The 27,672-nt window shown below is 43.6% G+C and overlaps 1 protein-coding gene across 6 annotated transcripts in view; it reads left to right on the top strand.

Annotated features, from left to right (window-relative positions):
* Positions 1–27,672, top strand: part of CALN1 (calneuron 1) — a 487,378-nt gene that overhangs the window by 223,977 nt on the left and 235,729 nt on the right. The window lies entirely within an intron of this gene.

The raw sequence follows: 27,672 nt of genomic DNA, 5'->3' as shown, positions 1-27,672 counted from the left end.
AGAGGTTACTAACTTGGGTTCTACTGATTTATGACACCACACAGGTCTCTCTCTGTACTTCTCCACCACCTCCATATGTCAGCCTTTCATTGTTTTTGCTTGTCCCCTCATGGTCATAAGATGAGGTGTTGAAGCTCCAGTCATGATGACCTGACTCTGTAGAGAGAGGGAGAAGGGAGATGGAGAGTAGCCATTTGTCTGTCCTTTCTGTCAGAAAAGCAAATGCCATCCCAAAAGCCTCTTGTGAATACCTGCTTAAGTTTCATTGACCGCCACTGGATTTCATGGTTACTCCATCATAGAGTGGATGCTGGGAAAGTGACTACCTGTGGCTCTGTGGTGAAGGGATAAGGAAGGAAGATGTGAAAGAAGGTGTGGAGTCAGCTTGGCATCTGTGCTGCCTAGTGGAGATGCTTCTTCCTTTCTCCACTCAGGGACTTGGTGTCAGCATCATACCCTTCCCAGGCCTTGGTGTCTCAGGCTGTAGGGAAGTGAGGTATATCCCCTTATTATAACAGTGCTTTGGGTCCATGGATTTATTCTGTCATTTATCATGTTGGAATGAATTCTAAATGTCCATATTGGGCAATTACTAAGCCCTTGACACTATAGCGCTGTGTAAAAATAGAGTTCTCTTTAATGCTGGTGACCCTGACTGATGCTCCCCTCTTCTCTGTGCCTGTCATGAGAACCTGACGGGAGCTGACCATTTGATGGTGGCCTCATCCCTTGCTCAAAAGAAGAACCATGTTCTGTGTTCAGTTGTCATTGTGTAGCAGATTGATGAGATGGGGAAATGCCAGGTGGATTTGTTTGGGTTGGTTGCCCAGACCATTCCATGTTTTTTGTCCATTCTCTTCCAGCCTTCACTTGGACATCTCAAAGGAACCTTGAAATTGTCCACATCTGCTCCTCTTCAGTGTTCCCTAACACAGCGAATGGCAGTTGACCTGTCAAGCTATTGAAGTCACAAACTTCAGAGACATTTGTTTCTACACTGACAATTAATCACCAAGCCCTGCCATTTCTTCCTCCTAAATACTTTTTGCACCTACCTACATCTTTAAACTTCCACTGCCAGCATCCTAACATTGAACATTAACCCAGTGAAGCTGGTTTTGGTTGAGATAAATAGAATACTCCCAAGGCAGCTGGAGCTAGAAGAGCTTTGTTTATTTCTTTTTAAATCTCACATGGTAAGAAGAGGACACTTCCAAGTCTAACTTAGTGAGTTATAAATGTCATGGAGACTCAGGTGCTTTCCAACTTTTTATTCCACTACCCTTAATGTGTCAGTGATGCTGCCTGCTTGGGGTTGCAAGATGACTGTGGCTGTTCTTGGCATCACTTGCAGACACAACTACATCAGGCAAATGGGGGAGACATTCCCTTCTGTGTGTCACTTTTTTATGAGCAAGGAAAACCTTCTTAAGACATCCCTCTGCGGCCTTATTCTCAGGTCCCAGTGGTCACGGTTGGGTCACTTGTTCATGTTCTAGCTAAAGAGGACTGAAAAAGTGAGTTTCTGGCATGTTCAGGTGGAATAGTGGATGGCAGGTTCTGCTGGCCAAGAAGAAGGTTGAGATAGGGGTGTAGAGGGAGGGAGTGTTATTTTGGGGAGGCATTCAATAAAGTCTGCCTCATGCACAGTCATCTCTGACCTGGACTGTGGCCAGGGCCTCCTACTGTCTCCCTGGTTCTAGTGTCACTCTCCTCAATCCATTTTCCGCATACTCCAGCTGCCAGTGGAGTCTTAACAAATGTGTACTTATATGGTTAGTTTATTTGCTTACTTGTTTATGGTCAGTATCTTTCATAATTATGCAAACTGCATGAGGGCATAGACCTTATTTGTTTTGTTCACAACTTTGTACCCTACAATAGGGCCCCACACATCAATGGTACTCATTGGATGTTTCTTGGCTGACTGACTGAATGAATGAATGAGTGAACCTGATTCTGTCAGTCTTCTTTTAAAACCTTCAAATGTGCCCTGGCTGGTGTGGCTCAATTGGCTGGGTGTCATCCTGCAAGGCAAAAGATCGCCAGTTCAATTCCTGGTCAGGGCATATGCCGGGGTTGCAGGTTCAATCCCAGGTCAGGGCATGTGTGAGAGGCAACCTATTGATATTTCTTTCCCTCTCTCTCTCCCTCCTCTCCCCTCTCTCTTAAAATAAATAAATAAAATCTTTTTAAAAACCCCATTGAAATTGTTCTCCATTATCTATGGGTTAAAGTCACATCTTCTGGAAGTTGTTTGTAAGTCCTTTTCTGACATGACCTGTGCCTATATTTTTACCTTTCCCCACTCCTCCACTCTTCTCCAACTTTCCAGAATTTTCTCGTTTTTCAAATATACCATGTGTTTCCTCTCCTCTGCCCGCCTAGAACTGTTTTAGCTTCTCACTTTGTCTGACTAAGTCCTTTTCTAGAAGCAAATTTCAGTTTAAATGCCACCTCTTCTGGGAAATCTTCCAGACCTTTCTCTCACTAGGCGTTGTTGGAAGTCCCTAGGTACCACCCATAGCACCCCAGACTTCTCCATTTAGAAGTCATCACAACCTTTTGTAAGTTATTTAATAATTGTGTTTCTCTATCATTGTAATTTTTTTCTTAAAATCAACTTTATTGAGATTTATTAATTGACATTCCATACATTTACCTATTTAGAGTTGTGCAACCACCATCACAATCTATTTTAGAGCATTTTAATCACACCCTTTTCCCACCCCAACACCCATACCCATTAGCAGCTCCTCCTCCTCTCCCCTCAATTCCCTCAAACCCAAGCAACTACTAATCTTTCTATGTCCAGGGATGTGCTGATTCTGGGTGTTTCATAGGCTGGACCTTATCCTCTGTGCCATCTGGGACTTCTCAGTCCTGTTACCACTGTATGCCCAGAACCCAGCAGAGGGCATGGTATGTGATTCGAGCTTCAGATACATTTGTTGATTGGCTAGTTGGTTGAATAATTAAAAATTTAGACACTCCCAAAGCCAATTACTTTATTTTCTCTTCTGTGTATTTACTACATTTTTATACATATTGCTATTTTCATTACCCAGCATTGATGTTTTCATGTTCTTGTTTATCTTCCTGGATCAGGAGCTTGAAGACAAGAGCCATGACTGATTCATCTTTGTGTATCTTTGTTGAGTGCAGTACTTGGTGTGCACTGCATTTGACCAATATTTGCTCAATGTGTAAATGAACAAATGAATTAGCTATTACCACTTGTTCCCAAATCACCAGTTGAGGTCTCCTGCTGGGACGGCTGGCTGAGTTCATTTGTGTATTCATTCTGCCACTGTTTGTTAACAAATGAGAACATTAGTTTATACCTCCCATCAACATTCTGTGAATATCCATCTGATCCATGATGATTACCCCTCTCTGTGGGCAGAGGCCATGTCTCGGTAGTCCTGGTGTCCTCTCAAGGCCTGCACAGCCCCTCACACAGGCTTAGGGGCTCATCAAATGCTATGTGACTTAAATCCATGCCTTTGAAGCTCTGAGGCCCTGGACATCAGAGGGGGCTGTGATGTTTAGCTCTATCATTTGCAAGCACTTTAGTAGGAATTGGTAACTTCTGAGCCTCTGCCCCTCCCCCCACCATCCCCCAGAGGACTTTCATCAGGGGAGGTCAGTCCCTCAGAGTGAAGCTGTTGTGACACAGGGAGAACACTGCCCAGGTAAGAGACCTGTGTCTGGCAGTGGGCATGTCCTGATGTGTTGAGATACCTGGCATGGGCTGCACCAAACCCTATTCCAGGTCACCTCTGTGGTGAGAGGAAACTGGTGGGCCTGGCCTTACAGCTGGTTCTCTGCTGGCTTCCAGTTACAGAGTTGGTGCCTCCAGGCCGATAGGTGGGGCATTAGTCGAGCTTTGTGGCCTAGGTTCTGGTGCCACCGCCCGAGTGCCCATGGCGCGGCTGAAAGATTGCTTTCTGCAGCCTGACCTGATGACATATAGTGGGCTCTTCTGGCACCTTGGGCCCAGAGGTTCTTGAGCTGCCGGTCCAGTCCTATCCACATTGTTTTGTCTGGAGCCCACTGGCTCCTGGTTTCCCTGGGAAATGATTGCCCTTTGCCTGATAAACCCATGCCCTACCTTACACATGAACACAGGGACCCATAGCTGGGCCCTGATGGCCTACAGGCCCCTGCTCCCCTGGGTTTTGGCCTGTTGGACAATCGCACATCCTGCTTAGAGATTAAACATTGCCTGTGGTAGAATGAATAATGACTCCCCAAATATTCATGTCTCAACCCTGGAAAATGAATATGTTGCTTTATATGGCAAAAGGGACCTTGCAGATCAATTATCCTGGATTATCTGGGTGGGTCCGATGTAACCACAAGGGTCCTTACAAGAGGGAGGCATTTGCTCAGAGATAAGACGAGATGCTTCACAGCCAGCTTTAAAAGTGGAGGAAGGGGCATGCCCAGTTTCTGGAAGCTGGAGAAGGCAAGGATTTTCTCCTGAAGCCTTCAAAAGGAGCCAGTTCTACCAACTCCTTGATTTAACCCTATAAGACTCATTTCAAACCTCTGACATGCAGAACTGTGAGAGAATAAATTTGTGTTGCTTTGTCACTAAGTTTTTGGCAGTTTGTTACAATAGAAAATTAATATATTGCCCCTATCCTGGGGTTGCAGCTGGCCCTAGTTTGTCCCTGGTCAAGTGGGAGTGTTTATTTTTTGAACCCAAGGTGAGGCTGTAATTGCCAGCTTGGGCTGCCATAACAAAGGACCACAGACTGGGTGGCTTAAGAACAGAAATTTATTTTTTTACAGTTCTGGAGGCTCACAGCCCAAATTCAAGGTGTCAGCAGGACAGGTTTCTGATGAGGGCTGTGTCCCTGATTTGCAGATGACCCCCGTTTAGCTGTGTCCTCACATGTCCTATGATCTGAGGCTGCGTGCACAGAGAGAGAAAAAAGCTCTTGTGTCTTTTCCTCCTTTCATAAGAACTCCAGTTCTGTCAGATCAGGGCTCCACCCTGTGACCTCATTTAACCCTGATTACCTCCTTGAAAGGCCTATGTCTAGATACAGTCACATTGGAGGTTAGGGTTTCAACATATGAATTTAGGGGGGACACTTCCATCAGTACCAGAGGCCCTCTGCAATTACATCCATGCAGAGGAGCCAAATGTTCCTCACACCATTTATATCCTGGAAGCTCAGTTCTCTTTGCAAATAAGAGTGGCATGTGGTTTGGAAGCCAGTACAACAGTGTCCTCAAACCGATCCCCATGTAAGCATGCCTCGTGTTTCTTTCCTTCAGGGCTTCACAGATGAATTGGAGGTATTTGAGGGTGTGTCCCTGAGCTTGTTTGGGCAGTCCTTCACAGATGGCAAGTGTAACCCCTCATTGGAAATGCCTGCTGAGGGCATTGGGGGTTAGGGTGTGGAGTTCTTAGGCGAAGTTTTATTTGAGTTCTATTTGGCGAAGTCTTCCCTCATGATACTGCACAGGTGATAGCAATCTGGTAGTACGGCTCTCAGGTTTCTTTTTCCTTTTTTTTCTTTTGCTGCTGCCCTCCTTAGTAAAGGAAGCAGTTTGTTTGGTCCTTAGCAGGGATTTAATATTTCTAGGAGTTAAAACTACTATATATCTTCCTATCCCAGCCTTCTCTGAACTAGCCTGATGCTGTACTGTTCAAAGGATGCTTCCAGCACCATTCCAGGGGTAGCTCATCATGGGAACTGGTCCTAGCAACCTGCATCCTGTGTTTCATTCATGAAAAAGTACTTCTGGTCAAGTACACTGCTGTGAATTTTTAGTGGTTCAGGCAACCTGGGAAACATAAAAGCCTCATCTTAGGAGAGCTGGACACTGTGAAAGTGGCTGCTAGACACCAAAGCTGGGTTACCCAGAACTAGCCCCCAGACTGACTCTGGACAGAGTGCTCCAAAGCAGCAGGGGCTGCCGAGTTGATGTGCCCTGGTGGGAGCCACAGGCCCGAGGGACTGCAGAGGCCCCTGCCCCCCACTCTAAGAGAGCCTCTCCTCTGACAACTTTGTGAAAATTGTACACTGGCAGCAGGCAGACAATTCCTGACCAAGATCTAGCCACCCCCACAGCCACTCCAGAGTTCCCAAAGGGGAGAGTAGACAGGGCCTCTCCTGTTGGAAAGTAAGGAGCACACACTTAGGTGTGGTGGCCCTGCAGTAATGTCACACTGGCGGGTGATACCTCTGCAGCTCAGAGCTGTTATAAGCACATTCTTAAATATATTTCTTGGAACAGAATTTAAATCTATAAGCATTAAGTATCAGTCTTAACATTCACCATTTGAGACTGATTCATAAGGAAAGTTTGGTGAGTGTCTTGAATGATACTCAGTTATGAAGGGACATAGCTTCAGGCACTGAGAAAATAGCTGTATATTTGCATTTATTTGTCCAAGTAGACAAGGACAGTTTGGGGACAAACAATGCCTTATTTGGAGTTGCTTGTTTTTTTCTATACCTCTCCCCCATGGGTGACCTCAGATAACCTTCCCCAGCTTGGGGACACTGGAATCAGCTTCTGCACAACCCAGGAGGACTTGTCCATAGCTTGGGGAAAGCCTCCATCATCTTCAGAGCCCTAAGAAAAACTAGCAAGGACTCGAGTCCTGTCCTGGTCCCTCTCCCTTGGCTGGTGGACCAGGATTTTCCCAAGGAACTCCTGGCAGCACCTTCGAGTCCCACTTCTGGGAACATAAACATGGATTTCTTAAGGTGGTTCCTGGGGCTAGGCTTCTGAACTGCTGCTCCCTGTGGTTCCTGAGGCTTTCCTCACAGTGAATCAGTTGTCTCAAACCCTGTCATTAGCCACTGGATGTTGATGGATGGAAGTATCTCTGGAAAGCTGTCTCCCATTTATTGCTCTCTTGGCCTATGTGAGGTTCAACTTCATGAAGACTATGCTCAGTGGGGCCCCCACAGAAAACCAGATACCTACAGAAATGGGTAGCCAATGTGATAGTGGCTGCCTTGAAGCCATAACCATCTGGCATGAGCAGAACGCCCTGGTTTTCTCCCTGAGAACACTGGGCTCCCCCTAGGGGAGGCAGAGAGATGAGTGAATTCCCATCACAGCTTTGTATTTGGAAAGAATATGTATCAGCTGGGCAGGAACATGGGTCCAGATATATGGCTGGTCTTTCAGTTGCACTTGAAACGTTCTCTGTTCTCTGGATTGTCTGAAACACGTGTCTGAGAAGAGGAAGTGGGAGTGGGGATGGCATTGGACAGGTGACCTGCACATGTGAGACAAGGCTGATGGCAGAATCCCAATGGGAGGTGTGAATTTGTTATGGGTTGAATTATGTCCTCCCAATAAAGATTTGTCGGCTTGCTGACTCCTCAGTATCTCAGGTACCTCAGAGTGTGACCTTATTGAGAGATAGGGTCTTTACAGAGGTTCAAGTTAAAATGAAGTCATCCAGGCGGGCCCTAAGCCAACACATCCTTATGAAAACAGGGAATTTGGACAAAGACACACACTCAGGGAGAACACCAAGTGAAGATAAAAGCAGAGATCTGCAGGCCAAGCAACGCCAAAGATGGTCAGCACACCGCCAGGTCGGGGGTGTGACAAAGGATAGACTGCCTCTCATGGGCTTCAGAGAGAACTGAAGGCAACTTGACCTCAGGCTTCTAGCCTCCAGGGCTCTGAGACAGTAAACTCATGCCCTTTATGCCACCCAGCCTGTGGTTTTGTTTCAGCAGGGCTACTGAACAGATATGGGGTCTTGCAGAATCTTACAGGCAGTGATGGGCTTGTGAGAACCCAAATAGGAGGATGCCAAGGACCAGAAGGCAATGTGGGCTAAGGGCAACAGTGGGGTCTGTTCCATAGATAGTACTAATGGTTCTGTCATTGGGAGTGCCAGCCTCACAGTGTGGGCCCAGCATGGCATCATCATGGTTATCATCATCATTGTCATTGTTAAGGCTGATGTTTACTGAATATCTACTCTGTACCTGGTACATGTACTTTATATGTCTTGTATCATTGAGTCATTACAACCTACAAGGTCAATGTTATTATTATTCTCCTTTTACAGATGAGGAAACTGAGACACTGATAAGGAAGTTACTTGCCCAAGCACTGATAGGTAGAGAGGCCTGAATGCAGCTGCTTCTGGCCCCACTCATGGTGCTCCAGTTCACACCGATTCTCGCTGTTCCTTCCATGTCAACTCACCCTCGGCATCTTCTCATTGGCTGCTCCCCTGCCTTGGTTGCTTTCCTATTAGATTTCTACGTGGCCAGCTCCTTTTTCTATTTGGGTCTCAGCCCTAAAGCTTCATCTTCAGCCAGAGCCTCTCGCCCTCCCAGTCATCTTAGCACAATGTGTATTTTATTTATTTATTTTTACTATCTGAAATTTCCTTCTCTCTTATTTGTGAGTCATCTATCTTGACCCCATAGAACATAAGATTTTGAGGCCAGGGAGCTTGTCTGGCTTCTTTAATCCTCTATCCCAGAAACTGGATTCATTCCTAAAGCAAGAAAACTGTTCAGTAACTCAGTTCCCTTTATTTAATTATTCAAATCATTTGCCACCCACCTCTACCTAATTGGAGCTTGGGCTCCATCTTGCATCTATAATAGACTCACAAAGATTGTCTGCTAAACGAAGGCAGCTACTGTCTGCCCTAATACTTATGCAGTGCCAAGAAACTGTAGGAAACTAACACTCGATTCCCACTCCCCCCATCCCTCCCATTGGTCTGTCAGTGGAAAAGAGAGACAGGGAAATTGACTTTATCATTGGATGATTATTGTTACTCTTTCCAGGAGGCAGGAGGGCTGAGGCCAGTGACTATGGCCTGGGGTTGGTCAAAATCTGGCTCAGTTCGTGGGGACTGAGTCTGTCGTGTACCATACTGGAGGTGGGTCTCTTCAACCCTCCCTTGTAGGGAGATTCAGGATGGTGCTACCTGCTTCCTCCTCACTGGAGACCAGCCACAAGAGGGCTGCAGGGCAAGGCTGTTGTGCCCCAGGTGGGCAGCCATGTTCACCCTGGCGCACTCTCCCCATCCCCACAGTGGCTGAGGCAGCCAGGACTCTGTGTGGAGAGAGGTGGAACCACATTCTAGCCTGTCCCTTAAGTCAATGAGCTCCAACAGGTTGCTCCCTGGGATGGTCAGTACACTTTCTGGGGCTCTGCCGAGGACTCTCTCCATGTGCAGAGCCAGCTCATCACATTCAAACCTACCCAGCATTGCCTCAATTCTTCATTCCTCCTGCCTTTCAATAGTCGTTTACTAAGCACCACGGGGCAATGGGACAGATGGTGGACCAGTAGCTACAGGAGCAGTTATTAGGGGCATTATTTCACTGGGACGTGAATCAGGGACTGAAGTTCTGTTTGGCAAGTGGTTGCATTCAGTGTCCTCAGACCCAGCTGACCACATCCTACCTGCAGGGCTGGGATGCAGCCTCCAAGGGGGCTTCTTCCATTGTCCACTCTCCTGTGACAATGGGGGAGATACCGTCACCAAGATTTCCTGTGAGAGGACCTCTCAGTAGTGCTGCATGTGTCCAAAGCATTGGGACAGTTCCAGCAGGAGGCACAGTGACGTGGGGCTGGGGCCCAGGCACTTCTGAGTACCCTTTCCTAGCTTCTGCTCCCCATTCCAGTGGGGTATCCCTCAGGATTCCAGAGGAGACAGTGAGCTCTGTTCTTTCTTCCTGAGGAGACCACAGTAGGAAATCTGACTTTGGCTGTAAATCTTAAAGAATAAACAGAAAAATGTCATTTGCAGAAGAAAGGGAAGAGAATATTCTGAGTAGCAATATAGCCCATAGTGTTGAAAGAGAAGGTCTGCTCTTCATACAGTAGAAAGCTGGGGTCTGGTGTGTGGCTTGGAGTGAGGTGGGGTGGGGGGCTGAGATATGGGGAGGAGGTGGGCGTAGCTGAGTTTAGGAAGAGCCTGACACAGCAGAGAAGGGGCCTGCCCCTGCCCTATGGCAGTGGGCCCTGACTTTGAATAGCAGACCTGTAAGTGCTTGCTGGACAAGGAGTGAGTGGGAGCCACTGAGGGATTTGCAGCTGCTGTGAACCATGGATAGATGTGTTGTTTTAGGTCCACAGTTCTGGGTGATGGAGGTACAGTTGTTACCAGACAGGGGCCTGGCTCCGAGTGGGTCTGCCTAGGGCCCGTTGTAGTGCATGGGTTCTTGACTTTATGTAGGAAAGATTTCACAACACAAGTCCAGGTGACTATGAGGATACATGTATTAAAGCTGGGGGCAGTGAAACAAGGAAGGGCTTGGCATAAAAGAAGCAACAGGAGAGCTTGGGCTGGGCTGCCTGAGCTCACTGGAAAGTCAGAAAAAAGGGGGCTTTGCGGACTGGCTCAGGGGATTAGCCTGGGACAAGCTGCCAGCTGCCCATTGCCTTAGAGTTTAGGAGACAGTTGCCTATAAAGAAAGAAGTGGGGGAAGGAGAGGGGAAAGGGAAAGGCAAAGGCCTGGGCTGCTCCCCAGAGGGAGAACTAGTGCTGGGTCCTTTGTCTTGAAGCTTTTATCTCTTTCTTACAGGTATGAATCTTAAGGGAGGTCACAGGTTTCAGCAGACTATTTGTGAGTTCTCCAGGTGTGCCATTTCAGGGTCATGGTCTCTGATTGGTCAGTGACAGGACAGGGGGTCTTTAGTTATTGTAACTGGTCCTGATGTAGCCCACCCGATTTTGCTGCTTTTCTGGGCCTGGAGCTGAAATACAGCTGAGGCCTAGATGCTATCTCTAGGGAGGAAAGGTTACATTGGGGGTGAGGTCCTTGTTATCCCAGTTTGCCCCCTGCCAGGGACTGGGGATCTTCTGCCCTGGTGACCATCTGCACCTGGCTGTAAATTGCTCAGCCATTGTACACAGCAATCTGTCTCAGTTTCCCTATTCCATTTGCCAAGGTCTATTCCCAGCTTCTCACTGTCCTGTCTCATAGTCACCAAGAAGGGGAGGGGTCGAGGTTGAATTTTTGTGGCTGAATTATAGATGATGTGTTCAGGTAGAAAGAGCAGAGTGTTTTGTGGTGTGTTTTTTTTTGTTTGCTTTTTTAAAATAGAATGTGTGAACAGTCTTGGTGCACTAATCCAGAGTTAAAACAAATGTCCCAACTTGTTTTTCCATTGAGAGAACCTCATTTTCCATTCGAGTGGCACACTGAGAGAGAAAGGGTAATGAGTGAGAGAGGGAGGATGCAGGCGGGGAGATGGGCCTGCCAGCGGTTCATTTACAAGCTGTTTTTATTAGGCATGTTGTTGTGAACCAATTTTCATGTTGAAATGGCTTTTCTCCCTCCCCCCCAACAAATTGCCTTTTGTGTTGTTGAATGGGATAAGAGGCGCCCTCTTCCAGGATTAGCTAACTCTGTTCTCAGCCTGTGCTAAAATAAGCACCTTGTAAACCCATCTAGTGGCAGAGTCTGGGACTGGTTTGCTCCTCCCGGCTGACTTGATGAATATGAGCTGGGAAATAAAGAGTTTCCAGAGAAATTGGGTATAAGAACATATGCCTCAAGTTTTGTGAAAGATTTCCGTTCTGAGACTTCAGATGATCTCAGAAAAAGGCTCCTCAGAATGGAGAGAGTGGCTATAGTCAAGCATTCAGTTCATTTATTGCTTTGTTTTTGTTTTTAAAAATAACATTTGGTTCTTATAAAAATTTAGACACATGGACACATTTGTACATAAAGGAAAACAAAGACTACCTCCAACTTCTTGCAGTTATCTGGAATATCACCATTTTATGGTAATTCACTTTTAGATTTTGTTATTTTTTTCTGACTTTTTGCCCTAGGCACATGTTTTTACAGTTAAAATCATATTGCTTATATAATTTTTATCCTGATTTTTAAAGAAAATAGATTTTCTCATGTCACTCAGTAAATGTGATTTTTGATCGTGTATAATATTCTACCATGTGGATGTAATTAAAGTGACATTACACAGTCTTTTTTTTTGTTTTTACTGTTCTATTTTAAATAATTTCAAATATAGAGAAGAATTTCAAGAATAGTACAATGAATTCCTCTGTATCCTTTTCCCAGTTCTTTGATTGTTGGCAGTGTCCACATTGCTTTACCATTCTCTCTCTCTCCCAAACAGCTACAATTTTTTTCCAAACCTTTGTAGAGTAAGCAGCCGACAGGATGTCCCAGTGCTCTTGAATACTCAGTGAACATTTTCCACACTCTCCTGCATAACCACGGCGCAGTCATCAGAACCAGGAAACATTGTACAGTATCACCGCCTAATTTACAGTCTCCATTTCAGATTTCCCCAGTTATTCCAATATTACTCTCTATAGCTAAATCATCCACTCCAGAATCAGATATTTAGCATTTATCTGTGATGTCTTTTCAGTTTTCTCCAGTCTCAAGAGGCTCCTTAGTTTTGTTTGCTTGTTTTCACTTTCATTACCTGGACATTTTGAAGGTTGTAGGCCACTTATTTACAACATGCCCCTCATATTGGTTGTTGGGTTTGTCTAAAGACTTTTCATGGCTAGATTTCAGTTGTGTGGCTTTGGCAGAAGTATCACAGAAATGATGATGATGTGTCCTAATGAGGTGACACATAACGATGATTTGTCCCATTACTAGTGATGCTAACTTTGATCACTGAATTAAAATACAGTCTGCCAGGCTTCTCACTGTATAGTGACTCTTTCCCCTTTATAGTTAGTGTGTTTTGTGGAGAATTACTTTGAAAATATATAAATATTCCATCTTCATCAAACTTTCACCCTCAAGTTTTTGTACCCACTAGTGACTCTTGCCTGAATAAATTTTTTCTGAATTAATTATTATTATGGTGGTTATCCAATGGTGATTTTTCTAAACCCATCATTCCTTCTACATTTATTAGCATTATGCTGTATGCAAGAACTTTTTCTTTTTTTATTTACTCATTCATTCATTCAATCAGTATTAATACATCAATTCCCATTTTATTCAATAGATCACAATCCCTTCTCATTGTTTATTTTGATGTTAGAATAGCTTCTTCAGGCTGGCTCTTGGGTCTTTTTGGTATAACTTTTTCATTAAAAATGATCATGATATAATGCAGACACAGTAAAGATTTATTTTGCCACTTAACAACATATAATGAATATTTTCCATGTCATTAAGAGTCCACGATATTATTTTTAGTAATTTTATAGTGTCCGTCAAATATACCTAGTGCTTTGGCTTTCATAGTGGCCGAGATGGTCTGGGAGAGGCCCTTCTCCTGTGTGAAGGCCCTCGTTTCATTAGCCAGGGACATAGAATGTTATCAGAAACAGAGGTGGACCCCTAGCAGGAGCAAGTTCTAGCGTAGTCGAGTACGTATTTTTTGCCCTGGCCCCAGCTGTCACTGGCTGTGTAGCTATTAGAGAGAGGTACTATCTACAGAGGATGTAAGAATACTTTTTGTGGGGATTCCATCTATATGAAAATTGTCAGCAACCTACATATCTATCAACTGGAGTTGGAATGTTATATAATAGTTAAAACAAACTAGTTATATGGATCAATATGCATATATGTGTGTATCCATTATGTATATACAAAAGCATACACACATACATGAATGCATATATGTTCAGAATAAAGATGAAAAATTCCAAGGCAACATTATGTACTGATATCATGATAGTGGTTACTATTGGGATGGAAGGAGAAGAATAAAATAGAGAAGTGATTTATTTATATGGATCTTCAAACTATTGTATGGAAATTATACTTCCATAAAGCCATTTTAAAAGAAGACCTAAAGTAAATATGGTATAATGAATATACTTGATAAGCCTGGGTTGGGTAAACACATATTTATTATATTATCCTCTTTTCTAGCCTCTTATGTTTGAGATGTTTTATGATAAGAAGTAACATGAATGGTAATGATAAGTATGAAGTCAAACATAGTGATTATATCTGGGGAGTGAGAGAAATGAGGTCAGAGAGAGAGAGAGATATACAAGGAGTTTCCTTTGTATTTGTGATGTCTAATTTTATTTTCCTAAAAGTATTAAATCAAAGTGACAAAATGTTAAGATTTGATACAGCTTGGTTGTGGATTTACAGGAGTTTGTTCATATCACTCCCTAGGTGTTTCTGCATTTGCTGAAAAGATGTGCTGTAGAAGTGAGCGAATAGCTAAGATTGAAAGTCTCTGGACAGAAAGGAAGTAGTGGAATTCATAGCGTGCCTGGCATGTTAGCTCTGGGAGGCAGAGCCTCAGGCAAGGCTTAAATGCTGATGCCTTTGGGGAAGTGCAAACCCAGGGTAGCAGGAAGGAGAGAAAAGAGAAGTGAGAGAAGGAAGGATGGAGAGCAACACCAAGTGATGCATTGCTAGGTTGGCCACTGTTCCATGAGGTCTCAGCTATGCAGGATGTTTCCTGATAGGCTGTAGAGAAAAGTCTATTGGAGAGAAGAATAGAGAGGGAATTTATTTCCTAACTCTTTTTTATTGTCTTTCTGATTGGTCAAAACTGAATTTTCAGAACATGAACACTGTCGGGCTTCTGGAGTGTGTGTGTCATCTAGCCCATTTGGCCGCCACTGTGGAGGCCAGATTGCATTCACAGTGTGGTGCTTCATCCAAGGTTAGAAACTATGGGGAAGCAAGAGACCCTGGCAATGGCTTCAGGCCTCAGGGTTGAATGGCCCTAAAGGAGTCTGATTGGAGACTTCGTGCTACCAACAGCTACAGCAAAGCAAGTGGCCAAGGGCATGGGAGATGGATGAAGTCGAGAGAATCTGGATTCCCATTCAATGAGTCTGATACAAATAAAATGGGATACCTCTTTTGTCTAAAAGGAGAGAGGAAATGAGAATAAATTTTGGAGCAGGCAAGTTTACAGGGGAGAGGAGGTGAAAAATTGAAACCATTCTAGACTGATAACCTCTCTTTTTTTTCTTTTTCTGAAGAGCAATTAGTCACTGAGAATTTGGGGATGGATTTGGGAAGTAGGATTGGGAGTTTGTGGAGAATCATGAAGATCTTGAGGAACAACCATGGGGAAAGGATTGGGTCTGGTTAGAGAAGTGGAGAGGCTGCCTGGGAGGCAGAGAACAGGCCTAGCAGGAAGTTAGTAAGGGAACTGGAAAGAGAGTAATTGAATTGAATTGGGCTCCAGGTAACTTGCCTAGCTGGGCTGAATAGAAAAGGAAGACTGTGGAGGCTCATGGTCTGGAGAAATGCTGAGGAATGCAGGTCTCAGAATCTTGAAGAGCAGCCAGTGGGAGTGACAGGTGGGAAAATAGGAGGCCATGGTATGAGAGTACAATTCTAGACCTTAAGATTTCAGAGCAGTGTTGAGTGAGAACAAGGACTACACTCTTGTCACTTGGGGGTTTCTTGAGTGGAATGGAAGTAAAATCGGTTGGAGAAGCGGTGGTGAAGGAAGTTAAAGTCACTTACAAATAGTAGCAAGATTGCTGTTGTGATGTACGGTCAAAGTTTAAAGTCATGAAGAGGAGTGATGGTAAATTTAGCCTAGCTCTTCACTGGAGGACCAGTGCAAATGATTAGGAACTGTTTTGTGGCTGAGTCACCGCGGGAGGCCAATTAACAAATGGGGTCAGCCATTCTATCCATGACACTGAACTGAATCATCGCTATATAATCTGGAATCCAATTACCATCCATCTTTAAGGATCTTAAGCATTTTCCTACTGAAAAATTAGTTTCCTCCCATGACCTCTTCCCCCGCCCCCACAGTTTCCTTAAGTTGTGTGTATTATGGTGCTTATTACATATGGTTGTTACTGCCTGTTTGTCTTCTGTCACTCTCCCCACCTGCCCCATCCGAGTGCTTTAAGGGCAGGGCCAGATCTTGTCTAGCACTGTGTCCTTACCCTAGCCTGGTCCCTGGTGGTCCGGGGGTGCTCAGTGTCCTGTAAGAGGGCTGTGGCCTGTCTGGCCTTGAAGAGTCCGTGGGTCAGTCTGTTTGATGGTTGAAATAAGCTCCTTGATTAAGTCGTTTCCTATTTTTTTGTCCTTTTAAACACAACCTTGTTTCTGCCCCCCACATTATTTAGGAGATACATGTTCCTTGTAGAATGCTTGGAAAATAATAATAATCACCCATAACCCTACCCTTTAGCAATAACCACTATTCATGATTTAGTCACTGTATACTTTTTACAATCAGACATTGTATTTATTTAGTTATTTAATAGATAGCACATTAATTGTAAAGCTTCAAAACTTAGAAAAGTGTATACAGTAGTCCCCCTTATCTGTGGTTTCATTTTCCATGGTTCCAGTTACTTCCTGTCAACTGTGGTTTAAATATATTAAATGGAAAATTCTTTTTTTCTTTTTAATTGAATTTATTGGTGCTATATTAATTAATAAAATTTATATAGGTTTAGTCTGGGCTGATGTGGTTCAGTGGATTGAGTGCTGGCCTGTGAGCCAAAGGGTCTCTGGTTCGATTCCCAGTCAGGGCACATGCCTGGGTTCTGGGCCAGGTCCCCACTTGGGGGTGTGCAAGAGGCAACCTATTGATGTAATCTCTCACATATCAATGTTTCTCTCCCTTTCTTTCTCCCCCCTTCTTCTCTCTCTAAAATTAATAAATAAATGAATGAATGAATAAATAAATAAGTAAAGTCTTTTAAAAATCATATAGGTTTAAGGCGTACAATTCTATAGTACATTATCTCATGTCTCTTCCATTACCATTAAATGGAGAGTTCTAGAAAAAATTCAAAATATTACATTGTAATCCATTCTGAGTAGTATGATAAAATCTTGTACCCTCCTGCTCCATCCTACTCTGGATGTGAATCATCTTTTAGTTCCATGTCTCTACACTGTAGATGCTCCCTGCCTGCTAGTCACTTAGTAGCCATTTTGCTTATCAGATCAACTATCTCAGCATCTGAGTGCTTGTGCTCCAGTCACCCTAAGGCTACATCACAGCTCTTGTGGTTATTCACCTCACTTTATCTCATCATGTAGACACTGTATCATCTCATATCATCACAAGATGGGTAAGTACCATACAATTAGATATTTTGAGAGACACCACATTTACATAACTTTTATTACAGTACACTGTTACAATTGTTCTATTTTATTAAGAGTTATTGTTGACCTCATAAATTAAATTTCATCATAGGTATGTGTGTACAGAAAAAAAAAACATAGCATAGACAGGGTTCAGTACTACCCACAGTTTTAGGCATCTACTGGGAGTCTTGGAAGGACCCCCCACAGATGAGGGGGATGGCTGCATCATGAAAGTGTTCCTCTGTTCCTTTCCCTCCTCCCAACTTAGTCCCCTTCCCCAGGAGAATCATGGCTACCTGTTTCTCATATATTCATCCATTTACAAGCAAGCATTTATAGTCTTTTATTCTTTTACTTACATGGTAGCATTTGATGCACATTTTTCTGCATCTTGCTTTTTTCATTTAATAGTACATCTTTCAGGTCATTCCACATTAGGATATAAAGAACATTCTTATTTCTTTTCTAGCTTCATACTCTTCCATTGTTTGGATATACTGTATTTAACCAGTTTTTTTTTTTGTTAATGGGTATTTGAGTTGAGGCTGATCTTTTTAATATTTTATTATAGAAGGCTCAAATATAATGAATACATATTACTTAGCTTTAACTTGTGACTAAGCTTGTTTTATCTATACTCAGTTTGCCAGCACTCCTCCTTCCTCTCTCATTTTATTGTTTGAAGACTTTATTTATTTATTTGTTTATTTATTTATTTCAGAGAGGGAGAAGGGAGAGAGAAAGAGAGGGAGAGAGCCATCAATATGAGATAGAAACATCAATTGGTTGCCTCTCGCACTTGCCCTAACCAGCGTCCGAACCCACAACCCAGGCATGTGCCCAGGCCAGGAATCGAACTGGTGATCTTTTGCTTCATGGGACAATGCCCAACCCATTGAGCCACATTGGTCAAGACATCCCTCTATTATTTTAAAGCATATCTCAGACATTATATCATTTCACCTGTAATTATTCTAGTATAGATCCAAAAAATGACTTAAAAATACCAGTATCATGCCTAACACAATTAACAATAATTTCTTAATATTATGAAATCTGATCTTTAAAAAATACATATATATGTATTTTTACACCCTTATATGTATATATACATGTAAAATACATATATATGTATACATCCATATATATACATACACACACACACACACACATACAAAGCTGCAACTAAGGGCCTGGTTCATACTTCATTACACATGTGTGTGAGCATACTGGTAGTATGCCTTTATAGATGTGGAATTGTTGCATTAAATTGTTCACTTGTAATAGAAAAGAGATTGCCAAATTATACTTCAAAGAGATTATACTAATTTATATGTCTTCCACCAAAGTTTTTGAGGACTACTTCCTCACAGCTTTATCCACACACTGTGTTATCAAACTTCTCGATCTTTACCTGCCTAATAGGTGAAATATATTATACAAATGTCATTTTACTTATTTAAAAGTTTCTTCAAGACTTAAAAATTTTTTATATTTAATATATTTTATTGATTATGCTATTACAATTGTCCCATTTCTACCCTTTATTCCTCTCTGCCCTGCACCTCCCCTCTCATCATCATTCCCCCACTTTAGTTCATGTCCATGAATTGTACATATAAGTTCTTTGGCTTCTCCATTTCCCATACTATTCTTAAACTCTCCCTGTCTATTTTGTACCTGCCATCTATGATACTTATTCTCTTTACCTTTCCCCCCATTCTCCTACCTCTCCCTGCCTGCTGATAACACTCCATGTGATCTACATTTCTGTGATTCTGTTCCTGTTCTAGTTGTTTGTTTAGTTCAGTTTTTGTTTTTTTAGGTTCAGTTGTTGATAGTTGTGAGTTTGTTGTCATTTTACTGCTCATATTTTTGATCATCTTCTTTTTCTTAGATAAGTCATTTTAGCATTTCATATACTAAGGACTTGGTGATGATGAACTCCTTTAACTTGACCTTATCTGGGAAGCACTTTATCTGCCCTTCCATTCTAAATGATAGCTTTGCTGGATAGAGTAATCTTGGATGTAGGCCTTTGCCTTTCATGACTTGGAATACTTCTTTCCAGCCTCTTCTTGCCTGCAAGGTTTCTTTTGAGAAATGAGCTGACAGTCTTATGGGAACTCCTTTGTAGGTGACTGTCTCCTTTTCTCTTGCTGCTTTTAAGATTCTCTGCTTATCTTTAATCTTGGCTACTGTAATTATGATGTGCCTTGGTGTGTACTTGCTTGGGTCCAACTTCTTTGGGACTTTCTGAGCTTCCTGGACTTCCTGGAAGTCTATTTCTTTTGCCAGAATGGGGAAGTTCTTCTTTATTATTTGTTCAAATACGTTTTCACTCTTTTGGTCTTCCTCTTCCCCTTCTGGTACCCCTCTAATTCAGATGCTGGAACATTTAAAGATGTCCTGGAGGTTCCTAAGCTTCTCCTCATTTTTTTGAATTCTTATTTCTCCATTCTTTCCTGTTTGGTTGTTTCTTTCTTCCTTCTGGTCCACTCTATTGTTTTGAGTCCCAGTTTCTTTCCCATCACTATTGGTTCCCTGTGCATTTTCCTTCATTTCTTTTATCGTAATCTGTAATTGTTCATCTAATTTGCAACCAAAATCAACCAATTCTGTGAGCTTCCTGATCACCAGTGTTTTGAACTGTGCATTTGATAGTTTGGCTCTCTCTTGGTCACTTAAAAGGATGAGTTCTGGGGCATTGATTTATTCTTCTGTTTGAGCCATCTCTCTCTCTCTCTTTTTTTGTCTGGTCGCTGCTGTTATGGTGAGGGATGGAGCCTTAGGTGTTCACCAGGGCTGGGCACCCCAGTCAATAGATTGTGATGTTATATGTGGGGGTGGGGTCGAGAGGGAACAATGGCAGTTATTCCATTCTCTGTTGGACTTCAGTCCCTTCTTTGGGATCCTGGGTTGCACACTCTGCCCTGGTCCACAATCACCACCTCACTGGGCCTGGCAGCTGCCACTTGCTTACTCAGGGTCCACCTGCTGCGATCTTGCACGCCCCCAATGCCTTATGTGCCCCCCTGTTGCCTTATGCGCCTGACTCTCTCTGCTCTCCGGGCTGCAACCCTGCGCCCAGCTGCTTGTCTCCACTCCTCCTACTGGTCTGGATGAATGGGTCTATTTCAACTTCTTGGCTGTCCGACTTCCATTCAGATAAATTTTCTATCAGTTCTGGATGTTATTCTGCCTCTAAATTGTTGTTGTTCCAATCTTGGTTGTGTATGGAGGTACAGTGTGTCCTCCTATGCCTCCATCTTGGCCAGAAGTCCCAGCATCTTTTCCTGTAGTATTTTAACGCAAAATCCAGACATAATATCATTTCATCCATCTTCGCATCAGTAAGTTAGCAAAATCAGCTTATTTCTCTATCATGATTCTCTCAAAAATCTCCATTTCAGATTTTCTCTAATCAGGATCCAGACAAGGTCTATATTTTTAAAGTTTTTGGTGCTTTTGGCCCTGTGGCCCCACAGGCAGAGCAGGCCTGTTCCTGCTTTCACCAGAAGTACACAGCGTGGCTTGGACCCTGTGTCCTTGACGATTCTGAGCTCATCGTCAAACAGGCCTTGCTCATCTTCCAGAAACCTGGGGGCCTTCCTAATGTGCTCCGTCTCCCACATCCCATCCACTGTCTCTCAGGACACTCAGCTAGCTGTGCCTTCAGCTCCGTCTAGGACCAGACCGCTTCTCCCTCCTTATTGCTGTCACCCACTCTCCCCCCACCACTGCAGCTGCTTCTCTCTGCCCCCATGGTATCCCTATAGTCTGTTATCAACCCAGCAGGCAGAGGGGTCTTTTTTTTTTTGCTGTATATTTGACATATAACATTATATCAGTTTCCATTGTACAACATACTTGATATTTCTATATATTGTGAAAAAATCACCGTGGCAATGTCTAGGTAGCATTCGTTATCATGCTTAGTTACATAGTTTTTCTTTTGATGAACACTTTTATGAACTACTTTCTTAGCAGCTTTCAAATACACAATACAATGTCATAACCACAGTCACTGTGCTGTACATTATATTCTTATGACTAATTATTTTATAACTGGAAGTGTGTACCTTTTGACCCCTTTTACTCATCTTACCTATCTCTGCCCCTGGCAATCACAAATCTGTACTTTCTATCTATGAGTTTGGGTGTCTTTTTTGGTTTTGTTTGTTTGCTTTAGAGTCCACATAGAAGTGGAATTTATGGTATTTGACTTTCTCTGTCTCTCTTATTTCACTTAACATAATGCCCTCAAGGTCCATCCGTGTTGTCACAAATGGAAAGATTTTATTCTTTTTTATGGTGAGTAATTATTCCATTGTGTTTATGTACCACATTTCTTTATCTATTTGTCTATCACTGGACACGTAGGTTGTTTCCATATCTCTATTGTAAATAGTGCTGCAGTGAACATGGGGTGCATATGTCTTTTCCAATTACTATCTTTGTTTTATTTGGATAAATACCCAAAAGCGGAACTGCTGGGTCATATGCTAGTACTATTTTTAATTTCTCGAGGCATGTTCATACTGTTTTCATAGTGGCTGCACCAATTTACATTCTCCACTAATAGTGTACTAGGGGTCCCCTTTCTCTGTGTCCTCACCAGCATGTTTCTTGTCCTTTTTAGTGTAACCATTCTAACAGGTGTGAGGTGACACCTTATTGTTCTTTTGACTTGCACTTTCGCGATGATTAATGATGTTGAGCATCACCCTTTTATGTGCATGTTGGCCATTTGTATATCTTCTTTGGAAAGAGTCATCCTTGTAACACACAAGCAAGGCCACGTCATTCCCCTGCTCAGCAACCTGCTGTGGCTCCCATCTCACTCAAAGTGAAATCCAAGTGCTGGCAATGGCCTATGGGCCCTCCATGCTCTGCCTTCGCACCCCTGGGGCTCTACTACTCCACCTGTTTCCCCTCTCACTGTCTCCTCTCTACCCCAGGTGCTCGCCCTTCTCCAGCACATCAGGCGTATGTGTGCCCACTTAGGGACTTAGCAATGACTTTCCTCTGTCTGGAACACCACTCTTCCCCGGATAGCCCATGGCTACTACACTTACCTCCAGATGGCTTCTCACAGGCCTGCAGTTGCCCTAACCTCCGTATTTACATTATTACTTGCTCCTCACCTCCCCACAATTCCACACTTCTGTCTACTCTACTTTATTTTCTTTTCCTTAGCAGTTACTGCATTCCCACACACCATGTTACTTGCTTTACTGTCTTCCCCCCATGGATGCAAGGATGTGGGTCAGAGGTCTTTGTCACGCTCACTGTCATATCCTAGCTCCTAGAACTGTGCTCGGCACATACTTGACCCAACAAATGCTTATCAACTGACCACAAATCTGATAGACAAAACATGGTGTAGTGTGGTTCTGTTCATTTGCTCTAGTAAAAAATACCATGGCTGAAAAAAATCAATAGTGAGATAGAATTCTATTTCATATGATTTTTGGCTATTTGTATTTGTCCTTTCAGGGAAAGTCTATTTGTATCTTTTTCATTGTTCTGTTGGGGCTTTTGGTAAACCTTTCACATATCAAAGATTGTCTTTTTGTCTGCCATGTGTCAACTTACCTTCATTTTGCTTTTTATTTTCCAGGTAGTTTCTTAGCTTTTTATTTTTTTAATGTATCAATCTGCCTTCAATTCTTTGTTATTACTTTCCTAATCCTCACCCAAGGATTTCTCCATTGATTTTTAGAGGGGTAAGTGGAGACAGGAGAGAGAGAAAGAGAGAAAAAAAACATCGATGTGAGAGAGAAAGACTGATTAGTCACCTCCTGCATGTGCCCCATCCAGGGATTAAACCCACAATACAGGCATGTGCCCTGACCAGGAATCAAACCTGCAGTCTTTTGGTGTACAAGACGGCGCTTCAACCAGCTGAGCCACACAGCCAGGGATGCCTTTAGTTCTTTAGAAAGAACTTCTTTTTTCAATTACCATGCAGTTCCCTTACACCCTCACCTCCCCACAGTCACCACACTGTTGTCCATGTCCTTCAGTCCTTTTTCCTTTTTGCTTAATCCTTCAACGCCCTAACTCTCCCACCCTGCCATAGCTGTCACCCTGCTCTCTATCTGTGAGTCTGTCTCTGTTTTACTTGTTAGTTCAGTTTGTTCATTAGATTCCACATATGAGTGAAATCATATGATATTTATCTTTCTCTGATTTGCTTATTTCACTTAGCATAATGTAGAAAGAACTTTTGTCATCTAATTATTCTTGTTTCAATTCCTTGAACTTTCTCATTTCTCAAAAGTATCTTTGAGCATATGGTGTAATGTACAGTTGTAACTTAACATTTCCCAAGTCCTCAACTGACTGTTTTTACCCCATTATTTAGTAACCCTTCTTTTCTCCATGGATTAAAATGTGGCCTTTATCACACTGCTTCCCTTCGTGATCTGAAAATCCACATGAACATGCATGGCCCCTCGGCTTCCCCCTCATCTCCCACCCAGGTTGCCTTCACTTCAGCAGAAATCTGGAATGGTTTGTGAGAGTGTGAGCATGGATGCGCATGTGCGTGTGTGACTCACTTAGGATTAAGTTTCTGGGTAGGATTCCTAAGCAATCCCCCATCTTTTCTGAGTTGCCCTTTTCATATTGGAGGGCTGGGATGGGATCTGTCTACTCTGACTGATTTCAGTTTTCTTCCTCAAACTGGGGAGAGTGTGAGCTTTGAAATGGTCTTTTCAAAGGTTTGCACAGGCTTATTCTAATGGAAAACCAGCACATTAAAACAAAATGAGAGAGCTGGCCATTGTAAGCAAGTAAATTGTTTCCTATCGATAATGGAATATTTATGCAGCCTGCAGAGGAGAGCAGTTTCTTTCAAATCCAGGCCCTTTATCAATGATCAGGAAGGCAAAGTGGAGTAGGAAGTAACATGATGGGGAGCAGATGGGAGGGCTGTGCAGAAATTTGGTGAGCTAAGGGAGCCGGTCTCTTTGTGGACTTCCCCTGAGCAGCTGTGCATCAGTCCACACCTGTACCTTTTGTTCTTCACACTTTCCTGGGGGACTTGGGCACACATTGTCTTAAATGTCACCTGGCTACCTTTCTGTACACAGCAACTCTGGGGTCAATTCCATTTGCAAGGCCATTAGAAACAGAACTTGGGCCATGTTTACATGTGCTCCTGTGTATGAGAAAAGGAAGGACAGGTGTGATGAGAGTTACAATTGAAGCATTATACAACAGAAGGGGAGTTCTTTTCTGGATTAGAGCCAGTCCCTCCAGCTCCCACCATTTGTCATTTTGCCTTGAGCCTCAGTGCTATGAAGTATTTGGAAGATGGTTTTATGAGAATTTTTTTTCCACGGGCTGAGCTGTGCGAGCAAAATTTCCTGCTCAGCACGGGTAGCTAGGAGTCCTTTGGGCCCCGTTTTAGGGACTGGAGCTGTCTTGGTCTAAGACTCTGCACAATGGATGAATTAAGAGTGGAGAAGTCAAGCTAAAAATGTGTGGCCATCACTGTCCTCTTTTTCCACTGGGGTCAGTCTGTACAGCTAGTAGATGATACCCATGGTGGGCAGAATCTGTCTCCTTCTGCCCTCTCCCTGATTGAGAACTGAGGTTAGTTCAGATGGGACAGAGCAGGCAGTGGCTTTGGGCTGGAGGTGCAGCTGGGAGGTTTTAGACCTGCAAGGACTAAGTCTATTACTCAGCAGGAACTGTGTCTTAAGACAAGTAGTCCTATGGTGGTTAGGAAGACAAAGACTTGTCTGTATCCTTGTGGAGTAAAACATCCCTCTGGGAACTCAAGGAAGATGTTAAGTAGATGGTGGTCTGGAGGAAGATACCAGTGTGCTGTTTTGATAGCAGTGACTAATTGCTCAGTGCAGAGGTAGGGAGCAAAACGGACAGTCCCACTAGGGAAGCAGTGATGCAGGAGAACATTGATTCACAGGAGGCAGAGAGACGCCAGGGGAGTCCTCAGACAGGCTCTGGAGGCTACTGGGGAAAGAGTCCAAAGTAGTAACCAGAGGGGAGAAGGGTATGTGACCGAAAGTAAGAGTGAGCCAGAGGGCACTCTGTGGAAGCCAGGATGTGGGCGAGGTGGGGCTTCTCAAAGTGGGGGTCCTGAACCTTTGTGTGTAATGAGATTAATTTAGTGAAGGGTGTTGTGCATTAAAAAAAAAGAAGAAAGAAATAGACTAGAAAATACTAGCACGTGCCACATATGAAAAGGATATGTACTGTTTCAGGAGACGTGTGTTTCAAGAGGTCAAGTATGAAGTTTAGGAGTGCAGATTCTAGGGCCAGAAGACTTGGGTTCAAATCACTGCCCTGAAACTTGGAAGCACGTGGCCTGGGGGGAAGGGTAATGACAGAACCTGCCTGGTGGGTTGTTGTGAGGAGTAGATGAACTAATATACAAGAGGGCGTAGAGCAATGCCAGGCCCTCAGTAAGCACACAGCAGATATTAGCTACTGCACAGTAGCTGGAACCAGAAGACATTGCTGATACTGACCATTTTTTAAACCTATACAAAAACACAAGAGCATGGGTAGGAGGCATCGATTTTAATGACTGACTATAATATTTCTGTAGGGCTTTGGCTCTGCAGGACCTGTGATGAGCTCTTTGCTGTCTCTGTCACTTAAGGCTGGGCTGGGTACTGGGGTTCCCAGCAGTCCCCCTTACCATGTGGTAGGTCACTCAGGAGGGCCCCAGGCCTCCTTCCTGGCTCTCCTTGAGTCCCGTGTGCTGGGCTGCACTGAGTCTTCTCTCTTAGCATGGACTGACAGAATCGAAATGAAGCTGTATCGTCTTCAAAATTATTCTTTTTTTCCTTATTAAAAAACATAAACAAAAGGAGCCACTCATGTTTTCTTGGAGTTAGTTGTTGATCTTCTAAGTTTTTTTTCCTTTCCAGCCTAGAAAAAGTTCCAGAGGTCAGGGAAAGACCTGCTTTCTAGATAATAATACTCTTGAAGGGCCAGAGAGAGAATCTGAGTTCCAGCCGCCAAGCAGCCCCGCTTTGGTCCCTCTCCACTTTGGGCTCAGTGTGGCCCCACCTCCTCCTGCTCAATGTCCTGTCTGCTGTTATACCTGGCCCCCACTACCTAATTGGTGCCTGACACACGGTAGGTATTCAAGAAGCATTTGTCCAATTGAGTTGAATCGAATCATCCAAAGAAGAATTTAGCATTTTGAGAGGATTTTCAAGATCCCGGTAAGGGAAGTAGGTATAAGCCCAGCCTGAGAGGCCCCCTCCTCCCCTCCATTCATTCTGCCTCTGCATTACTTCTGGAATTTGGATCTCGTTCTTCTGGCCTCCACATCGGTTCTAAGTCCACAACATGATTTTATTTTCTCAGATGTTGATTATTCCCCAATCTCAGGATGTTGACATTTATAGCTTAGGAATAGTGTGATTTAATGAAAAATTAATTATATTGATTGTTACCATGTTGTTCACAGATAAATTCTGCTCAGTTTGCTGCTTGTAGATGCATTTGATTTTGCTCTATGTGCCAAATAATGTGATGCCTCTTTTCTGCCTTGGGATATGTGGCTTGTTTTCCCTGAGCAGGTACTTATTGCCATTTGAGAAATGGCTCCTTTTGTGGGAAAGGCCAAGCTTGTCTCCATGATGCTGTCTAGTCTGCTGGACCCTGGGGAGGGTCCATTTCCTTGTAGGACTACCCAGCATTCTGCCCTAGAAGCAGTCCAGCCTGGTGTCAGGAGAGTGGCTTCTCCCCGCTGACCTCTTCTTCCCCCCAGCCCCTTTCCCCTCTCTGAGCATCACCTCCATCTCGGCCATGTGTGGGCATTTCCTGGGCCTCTTTTTTGGACCAGCTCTGTACTGAATGTGGGTCCACTCATGGTCCTGGGATTGCCCTGCAGGTCTTTTTCAGACATCCTGTGAGTTGCCTGGCTTTCCTTGAAGGCTCCATTTGTAATCATTTGGGCTTTGAACTTCAGGAACTAAAGCCTAAGAGATGACTAGATGAAAGGCATGTCCCATGGAGACTGGACTTTTGTCATAAAAGTGTTGTTAAATGGAGGATGGTGATCATTGATACTGCCTTTTTGATGTTGTGATATAGTAGGAAATATATCTCGTATATTGATCTTCTTTCCTGGTTCTTGGCCCAGAGTCCCTAAAACCCTTGGAACCTCTAGACTGATAAGTGTCTTCTGTGTGCTCATGAGATGACTGGTTACTGGGGTCCCTGGATACGTCCAGGACGGGGGCTGGTTGCCAGAAAGATCAAGGCGTGAATAGAAGGTTGGAACTTTTAGCCCCATCCCCCTATCTCTGGGGCTGGAGATAGAACTCAGTTACAAACTGCCAACAATTAATCAGTCATGCTTAAGTAATGAAACCTGCATAAAACCCCAAAACAATGGGGGTTGGAGAGCTTCTTGGTTGGTGAGCACATCAAGGTGCTGGGAGTATGGGGCACCCAGAAAGGGTATGTTGGAAGCTTCATGCACTCCCCGCCCCCGCATACCCAGCCCTATTTATTTCTTCCATTTGGTTGTTTCTGAGTATATGCTGTATATAAGCTGGTGCATGTAAGTAAAGAACTTTCCTGAGTTCTGTGAGCTCTTCTATCAAATCATCAGATCTGAGGAGGGGTTGTGGAAACCCCTGACTTTACATCTGGTCTG

The sequence above is a fragment of the Phyllostomus discolor genome, chromosome 3, assembly GCF_004126475.2.
Source record: "Phyllostomus discolor isolate MPI-MPIP mPhyDis1 chromosome 3, mPhyDis1.pri.v3, whole genome shotgun sequence".
NCBI classification, from domain to species: Eukaryota; Metazoa; Chordata; class Mammalia; order Chiroptera; family Phyllostomidae; genus Phyllostomus; species Phyllostomus discolor.
Note: the sequence above shows the minus strand (reverse complement) of the source record. Positions and strands in the feature narration are given on the sequence as shown.